The sequence below is a fragment of the Peromyscus eremicus genome, chromosome X (genome assembly GCF_949786415.1).
Source record: "Peromyscus eremicus chromosome X, PerEre_H2_v1, whole genome shotgun sequence".
Classification (NCBI taxonomy): domain Eukaryota; kingdom Metazoa; phylum Chordata; class Mammalia; order Rodentia; family Cricetidae; genus Peromyscus; species Peromyscus eremicus.
In genome coordinates, this window is record NC_081439.1 from 26,315,368 (window position 1) to 26,330,941 (window position 15,574).

The following is a 15,574-nucleotide window of genomic DNA, read 5'->3' on the forward strand; positions in this document are numbered from 1 at the left end:
GAAAGAGTATGATATGGCCCCCCTATAGCAGTCACATGGGGAAGTGTCAGCACCTTTAAGAAGTGGTACAACCTTTGGGAGGTGAGGCCTATCTGGAAGTCTTCAGAGAACTCTGGAATATCCCTTTGAAAAAGAGATTGAGGCCCTGGCTCACCCACCTTCTGTACTTTCAGGATGCCATGAGGTAAATAGCTAGCTTTCTCATGGTTTTTCTCCCCACCATGATGTACCACCTGGCATGGACCAAAAACAATGAAACTGTGTGGCAATGGAAACTTTTTGCCTTTTTCAATTGATTATCTTAAGCATTTTGGTACAGAAACACAAAGCTGATTAAAACACAGATAGAGGGAAGAAGGAGAGAAGGAAATATGTGGATTGGAGAGAAAGAGGAAGGGAAGAAAGGGATGAGAGAAGGAGAACAGATATAGAAAACTCAACAAGAGATGTCTCATTTCAGCATAGCTAAAGACAGCATAGTTACCCAGCTCTGTCACTCATCCCTACTCCGAGAGCTGAATGTGGTCCATTCATCTGTTAGTAAATGAACAGTTTTGGCCCTCCAACACAGCAGCAGAAGGCTGAGACGTTGAAGACATTGATAGGATGTAAAAATTGCACTACCAATTTTGTCAGATGCACACAGCAATTGTAGCATTGTGTCTTTGAAAGACAGGTTTTATGCAACAAATAGAATGCTCTCTTCATGGTGGTCTACCACATGGGGCTAAACAGCCCAAAGTGTTGCACCTCAAATGGAGAAGTGCTACATTCATATCATCTAATCTGACAGTTGTTTAACACATATTGGACACAATGAAATATGCTTCCTGTTTGGGAGGCTATAGAGATGAGCAAGATATGGTTCCTATTCTCTAGGAATTTACAATCACATCAAGTAATTCTATACTAGGAGAGCTGTTATACTTTATGAGAGAGGAAATGAATGAAAGTAAGGCTGAGGCATTTGTGAATAATTTTCAAAAAAAGAAAAGGGAATTCCTTCTAGCCGGGGGAAATAGCATCCACAGAGGGTATGACTAAGACACAATAAACCAGGCAACAGTGATTAATAGCACTTGTTGCCCTTGCATAGGACCCAGGTTCAGTACCCAGAAACCACATGGTAGTTCACAGCCATCCATAATTCAGGTTCTAGAGGATCCAACTTCTTCTGACCTACATAGACACTACACACATGTGCTACACACGCATACGTGCTGGCCAAACACTCATACATATAAAATAAAATAAATAAATCTGACAGAAAGTTTCTAAAAGAGATGGTGAACCCCAGTAAAATCAACAGAGTGAAAAGATGCCTTCTGGAATGGAAGAAAATATGTATATACCATAAGCAGAAATACAAAGAATTCAAGAGGCTATACAAATAACTCAAAAAGCAAATAAACAAAGCAAAAAAACAAAAACAAAAAACCTCAATAGTTGGGGCTGGAGAGATGGCTCAGCAGTTAAGAACACTTGCTGCTCATTCAGAGGACTAGAGTTGGGTTCCCAGCACCCATGTCAGGCAGCCCACAACCACCTGTAACTCCAGCTCCAAGGTAGTCAACCCTATATTGTGGTCTCCACAGGCACCCACCCACACAAAAATAAAATTAAAATCTTTTTAAAACTCAACTGTAAAAGAAAAACAAATAACCCAATCAAAAACTAAGCACTAAATCTAAATAGATATTCTTCTGAAGAAGACATACTACCATATGAAAATATACTCCATATCACTAATCATCAGGGGAATGCAACCCAAAACCATAATGAGGTACCAACTCTCCCTGATAGAATGCTGCATTCTCAAAAAAAAAAGTTGGGAGGATGTAGAGAGAAGGGAAAACTTACCCAATGGCCAGCGAAGCTAGCTTAAGAGATGTCAGTGGTGGCCCAGGCTCCAAGGCAGCTCTCTCCCTCCAGGTCTTCTTCCACCGTGATCAGCCATCAGTTGGGTGAGGTCTGTTGGGAAAAACAGCTTATCAGATCAAGCCTGAACTTTTCCTGGAGGAAAGCCCCACCCAGTAGGTGACCCAATGAACTTGCTATACAAGAAGGACTACTACACCAAGCTTGATGATCTGGTACCCAGCATCCCCTAGAACAAGAAGGTGACCAAGATGGAAATCTTGCCGCACATCATCAATTATGTCTTGGACCTTAGACTAACACCTTGTGATCATCCTGTACCGCCAGAGACCTGGGCAGAAAGAGATATCCAGGATGCCACTGACCACTTCAACACAGACATCAGCACCCTGTCCTTGAGGGCTTCTGAATCCCCCTCTGGGTTAATGACAAGTGATAACAAAGCACTTTGAGGCTGAGTAACTAAGATTTGGAACTTTTTTTCTTTCCTCCTTTAAAAAAAATTCTTATTCCTTTTCCTTTTACACAAGTCTGCGGAATCTTTTAAAGCACTGAACTTAATTTTTCTCCCCAATCATTTCACCAGTAAAACAAGTTGAATGGCTCTTTAGAAAGAAAACTAAGACTGTGGTATCCACTATTTGTAAAAAAAAAAAAAAAAAAAAAAAAAAGGCCTTAGATACCCCTACTGCAGTTACAAGGTTTTCTTTATATATTATCTCCACTATGGGGTGTAGACACACTAAAAAAATAGGGAATTGCCCAATAGAAGCAGACTTCACTTATTTTTCAAAGGTGGAGCATGAATACCAGAAGTTACATATGGGAAGACTTTTAATCTGAAATTACATTTTATTACATGTTAAATTTTATTTATTATATACACATATGTCTATTCATAAGTGTGTAGGTATGCATGTGACACAGCACACACAAGAAGGTCAGAGAACAACTTCAGGAGTCAGTCTTCCTTTTCCACCACGTAGGCCCTAGGGATGGAACTCAGGCCTGGCAACAAGCTCCTTTGACAACCGAGCAACCTTATTGGGCCCAGAAATTACCTTATGGACACAAGCTTACTGAATGTAATATATATCCTTACGTGTGTGTGTGTGTGTGTGTGTGTGTGTGTGTGTGTGTGTGTTTGCGTGCGCGCACGCGTTTTCTTATACAGTGACAGAGATGATATTTCTTCATAAAAATGTAATGGTGTACCTATTCATGCTGAACTTTTTATAAGTTTAGTCATAAATGTACCTTTTGTAGAAAATAAATCAAGCGTGTTTATTGAATGGTGATTGTTTGCTTTATTGCTTTGATTTTTATGATGTTATGGCATAAGTGAACCCAAATAAACTCAAGTTCAAATTTATGTATGCGGTATTATGATCATAGTAAAATGTATCTGAATTTAAAAAAGCAAACAGAAGATATACTGCCACTTACAATAATATAACTAGAACTGATAGAGGATCGTTACACTAAAGGAAACAAGCCAGACACACAAAGCTGAGTATAACATGCTACCATTCACATTTTGAATAACAAAAGTTAGTTTCTGGGCAGTAAGAGAGCTCAACCAGTCACCAAGGCTGATAACCTGGTTCCATCCTTCAAACCCTGGTGGTGGAAGCAGAGAACTGACTCCCACATGTGGTCCTCTAAACTCGACATGCATTCTGTGGCATGCGAGTGCACACACACAAACAAAATAGACAAAAAAAGTATTAACATTTCTTAAGAGTTAATCTTATGGAAATTGAAAGTGGAACCATAGTTACTAAGGGCTGAGGAGAATTGGGGGCAGGGAGGGAAGGACAGAGATTGGTCAGTGGCCACTAAGTCATAGTTAAGAGAACTACATTCTGACTTCTATTGCACAGTAGGGCGACTTTAGATAGCAATAATGTGCTAGATTTTTTTAAAGCTGTAAGAAAAGATTTTGAATGCTTTCACCAAAGCAAAATGATAAATGTCTGGAGAGAGATAACATATGTACCTTGATTCAAACTTTATACAGTGTATATTTGTATTGAAATATCCCACTGGGGTTCCATAGGTACATATAAATTGATATTGGTAGACATCAGTTGAAATTTTAAATAAAAAGCAGGACATGATGGTGCACGCTTATAATCCCAGGATGTGAGAGGTGGGGACAGGAGGTTCAGAGATTCAAGACCAGCTTCCATTAGCAACAAGTTCAAGACCAGCCTGAGCTATATGAATCTTTGTCTCATTTCTTTTTCCTTTTAAATAAAAAAGTCATATTATTTGGTTTGACTGCATATAAGAGTCATAAGCAAGATATGAGGGATGGGTAATTAGGACCAAATAGTGGGAGATCTGGGGAAATAAACTCTCCTCTACGGGTAAAATAAAGTCAATGTTTCTCAAGATCCTACTTTCTGGGCTGGTGAGATGGCTCAGCAGATGAAAGGCATTTTCTGCCAAACTTGAAAAGCTAAGTTCAATCCCTGAGACCTGCATGACAGAAGAAGAGAACTACCTCATACAAGTTGTCTTCTGGCCTCCACATGCATACTCTGACATGCACATGCCCAAATAAAAATACCTCCAAATAGTCTTTGCTATGCACTTTTCATATTAAAGAAAGATAAGTTATTTGTGTGAGAGAATAGATTGTAATGGTTCACAAATTCTTTCAGTCTCCAAAAGAGATGGAGCATAACTTCCCTCTTGCTGACCTGAGTGCTGTAGTGACTCTGCTGATGCATCAAACATGTCATTGACACCATCAAGCTATAAAAAGTCCTTGACCTCCATCTAAGAGGCTCTCACCAGATGCTCTTTATGGGATAACTGAGTTTCCCTTGGCTAACACCTTGTGGACAGGCTCACGTAGTAAGAAACTAAAGTCCAGGTGAGTGAGCTAAGAAGCTGGTCTTTCCCCTAGACAAGTTCAGATGTGAGCCCTGGCTCACACCTTGATTGTAGTCTCCCACACAGCGCGTGATGGTTTGAATGAGAATGGCACCCAGGCTCATATGTTTGAATGCTTAGGCCTCAGTTAGTAGAATTGTTTGAGAAGGATTACGAGGTGTGACCATGTAGGAGGAGGTGGGTCACTAGGTGGGGGCTTTGAGGTTTCAAAAGCCCATAACATTCCTATTGGCTCTCTGCCTCATGCTTGTAGACCAGATGTAAGCTCTCAACTACTGCTCCAGCACCATATTTGCCTGCCTGCTGCCATGCTCCCTGCCATGATGATCATGGACTCTACTACCTTCTGGAATCATGAGCCCCAAATTAAATGTTTTCTTTTATAAGTTGCCTTAGTCATGGTGTCTTATCACAGCAATAGAAATCTACAGGCCAGTCAGCTTTGCATACACAGCATTGAATAACAAAGAGACCCTATCTCAAATAATACAGAGGACAAAGACTGAAACCCAAGGTTATCCTCTGACCTCCACACATGCACCTGCACTTACACATAGACACACACACACACACACACACACACACACACACACACACACATACACACTTTAAAAAGTAGGAAGATTCAGTCATTAACATAGATGGGCAAATGGTTGGAGTAGCAAAGCATTAAAGTATTTTCTAGAGGTCCGAGAATGATTGTTTACTGGTTAAGAGCACTGGTTCCTCTTCCAGAGGATCAAGGCTGAGCTCCCAGCACCCACAAGGCAGTTCACAACTATGTGTAATCCCAATCCCAGGAATCCAGCACCTTCTTCTGGCTTCCTCTGGCACTTATACTCATGATTCGTAGACATACATGCAGGCAAAACACCCATACATATAAAAATAAATAAATAAAATTTTAACAAAATAATATTTAAGATAAAGTATTTTCTTTTTATATTTTATTTTATTTAAATAACTTTTTTCATTTATTTTACATACCAACCGCAGTTTCCCCTCTCTCCTCCCCTCCAAGTCTCCCCCGACTTCTCATTCCCCCTCCCTTCCACTCCTCCTCCATCTCCATTCAGAAAGGGGCAGACCTTCCATGGGCTTGAACAAAGCATGGCACATCAAGTTAAGGCAGGACCAAGCTCCTCCCCTTGCGTCAACACTAGACAAGGTAATCCAGCATAGGGAACAGGTTCCCAAAAGCCAGCTAAGCACCAGGGACAGGTCCTGATCTCACTGCTAGGAGCCTTACAAAAAGACCAAGCTACACAACTGTCACACACATGCGGAGGGCCTAGGTCAGTCCCATGGAGGCTCCCTAACTGTTGGTCCAGAGTCCATGAGCTCCCACGAGCTCAGGTCAGCTGCCCCTGTGGGTTTCCCCATCATAACCCTCCTGACTCATACAATCCCTCTTCCTTTTCTTTAGGAAGACTCCCGGAGCTCAGCCCAGTGCTTGGCTGTGGATCTCTGCATCTGCTTCCATCAGTTACTGGATAAAGGCTCTCTGATAACAATTAGGGTAGTCATCAATCTGATTACAGCAGATGGCCAGTTCAGGCACCTTCTCCATTATTGCTAGGAGTCTTAGCTGGGGTTATCCTTGTGGATTCCTGGGGCTTTCCCTGGTACCAGGTTTCTCCCTAACCCCAAATGCCCCCCATCATGATGTCTCTTTTGTTACTCTCCTCCAATCTGCTCCCTCAAGTTCCCACTCCTCCATGCCCTGTCCTCTGCCCCCAGTTTACCTAGGAAATCTCTTCTATTTCCCCTTCCCAGGGAAACCCATGCATTCTTCTTTGGGCCCTCCTTGTAAGATAAGTATTTTCTAGACTTACAATCTTTGGATTGCATGAAGATAAGAGAAGGTTCACTCACAGCATAATTAGGAGGTCTAGCAGAGGGAAGTTTCAAGGCAAAACACTGAGATGGGTAAAAATGAAAGTCTACAAGAGGGTCCTGGGATAATTAGAGTGTTCTCTTTGAAGTTTGCTTACATGCAGAAAGTAATGAAAATAAGAAAAGGAATGCTTTGAGACATTTAGTCCCACTACTAACGAATGGTATAGACCAGTGGTTCTCAACCTTCCCAAAGCTGCAACCCTTTAATAGTTCTTCATGTTGTGGTGACCCCCCAAAATAAAATTATTTTCATTGCTACTTCATAACTCTAATTTTGCTACTGTTATGAATCATAATGTAAACATTTGCCAAAGGGGGGTCACAACCCCCAAGTGGAGAAAACATATAAATAAATGATGGAGCAGCAAAAAGCTGAAACTTGGGGTTGGAGAGATGTCTCAGCATAAGAGTACACGCTGCTCTTGCAGAGGACACAAATTCAGTTTCCAGTACCCACGTTAGGTGACTCGCAAGCTTGTGAAGCCGCAGCTTCGGGGTATCTGACTCCCTCTTCTGGCCTCTTGGGCATTGTACTCATGTGCACATACCACCCCCACACATACATATGCACATAACAAAAAAGAAAAGAAACTGTTTAAAGAAGAAAACCCAGAGAATAAATAAATACTTATAACTTTTCTCTGACACCTTGTGTCACAAATACCTTCTTATGGAATTTTGTCTCATTTGCATAAAATACATATTTGTATATGAAATGAGTTCTATCTAGACAGCCAATTGAGTCACTTAAAGTGACAATCTATGATTCTTTAAGCCAATTATTTGAAAACATATCCAAGACTCGCAGTTAATGCAGAAGACTCCAAAGAAATAATTAAAAAGCCTCGGGGGAAGAAATCATGCTGCCAAACCTATAGGAACGAACTTTACAATTGAAGTTTCACATTTTGTTCTTTAGTTGATGCATTTGGGTAGAAACATTCTCAAAATAAACTTATTTCAGTGCTTCTCAGAGTCTTTCGTTTTATTTTTGTTTGGTTTTATTTGTTTATTTGTTTCCTTTGTTTGCTTTAGTTGAGCCTCTGCATCCAAGTTGGCCTGACACTCACAGTGGAGCCTGGACTGTCCTCAAACTCATGTCTGTCTTCCTCCCTGACCCTCCCCAGCACTGGGGTTAAAGGCAAATGTGTTTCTTTAGTCTCTGGCCACTGTTAAATCTGAAGTTCCTCAATTGCCCTTCTTCAGATCAAATAACCTATATTTTGTCTGCACGGGGATCTTTGTCTTCTTGCTCTGCAGTCAGCAGAGGACATGCCTGCACTGGAAATCTCCTGCATCAAATTTCTTCTCCAAGAGCTGAGTGTCCCCCAACACCCGGCACCAGATCCCAGGAGCTAGGTAATTATCTCTCACAGAAAAGCTACTGTTGGTTGGACATTTTTAATAAGAAATGGGTGAATCTCAGCAAGCAAGGTCATATTTCTTAGTTGCCTTGTAATTTCAAATAAAATGGACTCTGAGCCAGGTTCCTCTAAGCTTGTGATCACCTTCTTCCTTTCTCTTCCCCTGGGGTTGTGAAATGTCCCAACAGCCAGCCTGTCATCAGTCATTAGTCTAGAGGAAGTCGAAGTAACTGATGAGTTACAGGTACTTCCCTTCCTTCTGAGATGTATACATTCACCAAGAAGCTAAATAGAAAGAAGCCAACAAAAGGTTTTGGATAGATCAGCAATACAGGGAACATACCTAAACATAATAAAGGCTATTTACAGCAAGCCAACAGCCAACATCAAATTAAATGGAAAGAAACTCAAAGCGATTCCACTAAAATCAGGAACAAGACAAGGCTGTCCACTCTCCCCATATTTATTCAATATAGTACTTGAAGTTCTAGCTAGAGCAATAAGACAACAAAAGGAAATCAAGGGGATACAAATTGGAAATGAAGAAGTCAAGCTTTCACTATTTGCAGATGATATGATAGTATACATAAGTGACCCCAAAAATTGGACCAAGGAACTCCTACAGCTGATAAACACCTTCAGTAATGTGGCAAGATACAAGATCAACTCAAAAAAATCAGTAGCCCTCCTATATACAATGGACAAAAAAGCGGAGAAGGAAATCAGAGATACATCACCCTTTACTATAGCCACAAATGACATAAAATACCTTGGGGTAACACTAACCAAGCAAGTGAAGGACCTATATGACAAGAACTTTAAGTCCCTGAAAAAAGAAATTGAAGAAGATGTCAGAAAATGGAAAGATCTCCCATGCTCATGGATAGGCAGAACTAACATAGTAAAAATGGCAATCTTACCAAAAGCAATCTACAGATTCAACGCAATCCCCATCAAAATACCAACACAATTCTTCACAGACCTGGAAAGAATAATACTCAACTTCATATGGAAAAACAAAAAACCCAGGATAGCCAAAAGAATCCTGTACAACAAAACAACCTCTGGAGGCATCACGATCCCTGACTTCAAGCTCTACTATGGAGCTACAGTAATAAAAACAGCTTGGTACTGGCATAAAAACCGACATGTGGACCAATGGAATCGAATTGAAGACCCTGACATTAATCCACACACCTATGAACAAATAATTTTTGACAAAGAAGCCAAAAGTGCACAATGGAAAAAAGAAAGCATCTTCAACAAATGGTGCTGGCAAAACTGGATATCAACATGTAGAAGGCTGCAAATAGATCCATATCTATCACCGTGCACAAAACTTAAGTCCAAGTGGATCAAGGACCTCAACATAAACCCAGCTACTCTGAACCTGCTAGAAGAGAAAGTAGGAAGTAGTCTTGAACGCATTGGCATAGGAGAACACTTTCTAAATAGAACACCAGTAGCACAGACACTGAGAGAAACAATCAATCAATGGGACCTCTTGAAACTGAGAAGCTTTTGTAGGGCAAAGGATACGGTCAACAAGGCAAAGCGACAGCCTACAGAATGGGAAAAGATATTCACCAATCCCACATCTGACAGAGGACTGATATCCAGAATATATAAGGAACTCAAGAAATTAGACATCAAAATGCCCAACAGTCCAATTAAGAAATGGGCTATAGAACTAAAGAGAGAATTCTCAACAGAGGAAACTCAAATGGCTGAAAGACATTTAAGGAATTGCTCAACATCCCTAATCATCAGGGAAATGCAAATCAAAACAACTCTGAGATACCACCTTACACCCATCAGAATAGCTAAGATCAAAAACATTGAAGACAGCTTATGCTGGAGAGGTTGTAGAGCAAGGGGAACACTCCTACACTGTTGATGGGAATGTAAACTTGTACAGCCACTTTGGGAATCAGTATGGCAGTTTCTCAGAAAATTGAGAATCAATCTTCCTCAAGACCCAGCTATACCACTCTTGGGCATATACCCAAGGAATGCTCAATCATACCACAAGGACACATGCTCAACTATGTTCATAGCAGCATTATTTGTAATAGCCAGAACCTGGAAACAACCTAGATGCCCCTCAACTGAAAAAGATAAAGAAAATGTGGTACATGTACACAATGGAGCACTACTCAGCAGAGAAAAACAATGACATCATGAGGTTTGCAGGCAAATGGATGGAACTAGAAAATATCATTCTGAGTGTGGTAACCCAGACTCAGAAAGACAAACGTGGTATGTACTCACTCATAAGTGGATACTAGATGTAAAGCAAAGGATAACCAGACTGCAACCCACAGCTCCAGGGAGGCTAGCTAGTAAGGAGGACCCTAGGAAGGACACATGGATTGCCCAGCAATGGAGAAGTAGATGAGATCTACATGAGCAAACTGGGGGGGGGCGGTAATGGAGGGCAAGGGACAGGGTAATGAGAGCTTAGGGAAGTGGGAGGTTTGAGCTGGAATAGGAACAGAGTGGGAGAGCAAGGGAAGAGATACCATGATAAATGAAGACACCATGGGAATAGAGAGAAGCAGAGTGCTAGGGAGGTTCCCAGGAATCAACAAGGATGACTCCACCATAGACTACTGGCAATAGTCGAGAGGGTGCCTGAGCTGGCCTCCTCTGGTGATTGGATGGCTGAATACCCTAACTGTCATCATAGAACCCTCATCCAGTGACTGATGGAAGCAGATGCAGAGATCCATGGCTGGATCCCAGGCGGAGCTCCAGGAGTCCAATCGATGAGAGAGAGGAGGAATTCTATGAGCAAGGGACATGGAGACTATGATTAGAAAAAGTACAGAGACAACTAGCCAAACTAGTGGAAACACATGAACTGTGGACCAATAGCTGAGGAGCCCCCATGGTACTGGACTAGGCCCTCTGGATAAGCGAGGCAGTTGTTTAGCTTGAACTGTTTAGGGGGCCCCTAGGCAGTGGGATCAGGACCCATCTCTAGTGCATGAGCCAGCTTTTTTGAGCCTAGTGCCTATGGTAAGACACTTTGTGTAGCCTTGGTGCAGGGAGGAGGGGTTTGGACCTGCCTCAACTGAATGTACCAAACTCTGCTGACTCCCCATGGGAGACCTTGCCTTGGAGAAGGTGGGAATGGGAGGTGGGTTATTGGGAAGGCTGGGGGGTGGGAGGAGGGACGACAGGGGAATCTGTATTGGTATGTAAAATGAATAGAAAATCTCTTAATTAAAAAAAAGAAAGAAGTAACAACAATTTAAAAGTAAATAATAACAGTAACTGCATTATGCCAGGAATCTAGCATGCTCTGGTCCTAACCCATATGTTATACCTTAGACAATAACCTACCATGACTCTACCCTTCCATCTAAAAATATATCCAACTTCCTCAGCCTTTGTTGATATCAAGAGAAATATAGACAACCCTGGCTTAGGACCATGGAAACGGAAGCAAAGTCATCAAGTATAAATAAAGGACTGGGTTTAAAGTCCAGACAGGCCTGCATAAAGCCCTAGAAGTTCATAGTCAGGGTATACATAGAAGGCTTGAACTGGGTGAGCAATCCAAGGGCTGAAAAGAATACGTTGGTGTGAGCATCTGATGGAGCCATTCATGACTTTGATAAAAGCCGTTTTAGAGTGAGAGGAAGAGGAACTAAGATTGAAATGGGCTTAAGAGTCTTTAAGAAGGAAGAAACAGATGTAGCAAGTTTAGGCTGTTCTTTGGAAAATGTGATAGCTAACTGTGATTTAGAGCTCTCCCAAGACTTGTTAAAGGTCCCCCCCCTTTGGAGATAACAGCAACTTTAGTATCTTAAAAGGCCACAGGGAAAGAGCCAAATTGAACACATAAGAAAAATATCGAAAAATATCTTTATTCTAGTGGAGATGGGAAAGAAGAGGCTTAAAAACACATAGAAAAGGATTGGCTTGGAAAAAGTGAGCAATGGCTAAGTGGGGGAAGGTGCATACCCCCAAGCCTAACAACCCGAGTTCAATCCTTGGGAATCACACAGGGGAAAGAGAGAACCAGCTCCCACAAATGGGCCCCTGACTTCCACACATGCGCCATAGTGTTGGGGTGTGTGTGTGTGTGTGTGTGTGTGTGTGTGTGTGTGTGTGTGTGTGCCGCGTGCACACACAATCAATCAATTTAAAATGTTTTTCAACTGAAATACAGGAAAGAAAAGGAGGGTCTGGACTAACTTAGGGAAGTTTGAGATCAGGAAGTTATCAGAGTTTCAAACCTCAGGATTCATTTCTCTCTGTATAGTACAAAACGAGATCACCTTCTAAGTGAGAGTATACACAGTGGGTTTGAGCATTAGATGAAGATTTTAGATTCCTTTACTTGTATCATTTTTGCACATAAATATACAGTCATATTAAATCTACTCATTTTTATAAACAATGGTCTTTTTTAGGATTGATTTTTTATTTTATGTGTATGAGTGTTTGCCTACATATATGTATATGAACACCACATACGTGCCTTGTACCTGCATGCCTTGTACCTGCAGAGGCCAGAAGAGGGCATTGGATCTCCTGGAACTGGAGTTACAAACAGTTGTGAACTGCCATGTGGGTGGTGGGAACTGACCTGGATCCTCTGGAAGAGCAGCCAGTACTCTTACTCACTAAGCCATCTCTCCAGCTTTGCATTGATTAATTCTAATAGTTTGTTGGAGGCGCCTGTAACTCCAGGACTTGGGAGATGGAGACTGAGCATTGCAAGCTCAAAGATAGCGAACATGCACTACCCAGTGAGGTCCTGTGTCAAAAAAGAACTGACGTGCAAACCAATTACAGTAGTTCGAGAATTCTCAATTTGTCTTTTGCTATAAATCTCTGAAGCTGGACATTCTTGTTCAGGAGTCCTCAACCACCCAGGTGGAAAGATGAACAGAGCAAGGATTACATTGTCCTGCTGGGTAGGGCCAGCACGAGAGGAAGGCAACAAGAGGGTTTGGAAAACAGTAGCATGTTAGAAGAGAGAGAAGCTGCGGAAGCAATGAAGTATGGAGTCTTCCCCTGGACAGGAAAAGACTTAAAGCCCCAGGGGCAGAAAAAAGAAGTTGAGCCAATGAGTTAGTGGAGCAGATGCTCTGGAAACAGAAGGGTGAGTATGAGGAAAGGCTGGACAGCTAATGGAGTATAAGCTTTAAAATGAAGATTAATTCCAAAAGGGTCAAGACCATTAAAAGAGATTACTGATGTGGAAAGTGGGCAAAGTCTCCTGGAATCTCATTCTGGTTGCCAAGGCTTCAGATTCCTCTATCTTGTCTTACAGACTGAAGTAAACCATTTCCAAGCCTCAAAGCCATCCTGAAGAGTTCATTTAAGCAAATGTTCACTGAATGTTGATTCAGTAGCTCCTGAAAGCAAGGCTACCTGGAAGTTAAGAAAATAGCTTGAGAGTCAGGCTCCCCGGCATGGCTGCCCACCCTGATGTATAACCCTGGTATGACTTTGTTGTTTGGTTGGGTTTGCTTTGGGTTTTGTTCTAAACTGACTAAATTGATTCTTTTGACAGTGTCATACATGTGTGTAACACGTTTTGTTCACTCTCACCACTGTACTGTTATCTCCCTCCAATCCCTGTCACTCCTGACCCTCCTCCCCACAAGTTCCTTCCCCACATTCATGTTTATAACAGTGAGTTTTAATTGTCATCTTGACAATCTAGACTCACCTGGGAAGGAAGTCTCGGTGAGGAATTGTCTAGGTCAGTGGTTCTTAATCTTCCTAACACTGAGACCCTTTAATATGCTTCCTCATGTTGTGCTGACCTGCAACCATAAAATTATTTCATAGCTACTTCATAACTGTGATTTTGCTACTCTTATGAATCATAATACAAATATTTTGGAGATAGAGGTTTGACAAAGGGTCTAGATTAATCCTGGAGTGAGTTCTTGAATACCTCTGAGCCTCAGTTTTCTAGTTTCTAAAATGAGTGTATTGGGACTGGAGAGATGTCACAACAGTTAGGAGCATTTGCTGTTCTGTCCAAGGACCTGAGTTCAGTTCCCAGTATTCATGTCAGCCAGCTCACAACTCCCTGTAACTCCAATTCTAGGGATCCAATACCCTCTTCTGGCTTCCACAGGTACCCATATGAACATGCACAGACACAGGCACACACATAAACAATAAAAGATAAACCTTTAAAATATGGATATTGCTGTGGAATAATCCTCTTGTACACTGAAAGATTTGTCACTCAAATTGGTTTAATAACACACTGATTGGCCAGTAGCCAGGTAGGAAATATAGGCAGAGTGACCAAACTAAGAATGCTGGGAGGAGGAAGGGCAGAGTCAGGAGTCACCAGCCAGATGCAGAGGAAGCCAGATGAGAATACCTTACTAAGAAAAGGTACTAAGCCACATCGCTAAATATAGATATGAATTATGGGTTAATTTAATTGTAAGAGCTAGTTAGTAATAAGCCTGAGCTACTGGCCAAGCATTTATAAGTAATATTAAGCCTCCAAGTCAATTATTTGGGAAGCGGCTGCTGGGTATTTGGGAGTTGCTGGTGGGACAGAAACTTCTGCTTACAGGGTATTGATGACACGCACTTGCCAATGATTCTTCCTGGTCTGACACATCAGAAACATCCAGTAAAGTTCAACCACCATTCTTGAAGATGAGGAAAACATGCAACCACTTTTCCAGCTCTAATAGAAGATGATGTCAAAGACTTCAGTCCTCCATTTAAATAAAAGACTATCTGTTTGTTGATGGTTTTAATAAGGTTACTGGAATCTGGTGTTTATGTTCTCTGCCTGCATTTAATGGGAGCTTCTCCTCATCCCTAGGAAGACAGCAAATCCCTTCTGCCCATTTGCATATTCTGATGGTGTTTCCCCAGTTCTGAGGAAGGATACTGTGTTTGGGTGCATTTATCACAGTGTCTCCAAGCAGGTGAGATATTCTGTTGCTATTTGAGTTATAGATTACTATTTAGCTCCATCCATTTAATTTTAGGAGTTATCCGGCTGACTCAATAGTTAGCTGTATTAACTGCTTTTTTCATTGCTGCAAACAAAATACCTGACAAAGGCAACTAAAGAAAGGAAGAGTTGGCCGACTTAGTGGCGCACACCTTTAATCCCAGCACTTGGAAGGCTATGAGTCCAGGGCAGCTTGGTCTACATTGTGAGTTCTAGGATAGCCAAAGCTACAAAGTGAGACCCTGTGTCAAAAAAAAAGAGAAAAAAAGTGGAGGAAGGAAGAGTTTCTGTGGGTCCACAGTTAGTGGGTACAGTCCATGGCAGCAGAACCATGAGGTGGCTACATACAAAGTCAGAAAGCAGAGAGTGAATGATAAATGCCGGTGCTCAATCACTTGCTTCGTTTTATTCAGTCTGGGACCTCCGTGGAATGGTGCCACCTACATTAAGGATAAGTCTTCCCACCTCTGTTAACTGAATCTAGACTCTCCCTCAGAGACATGTATAGAGATTTGTTTCCTAAGTGGTTATAGATCTTGTCAAGTTGACAACCAATATTAACCATTATATG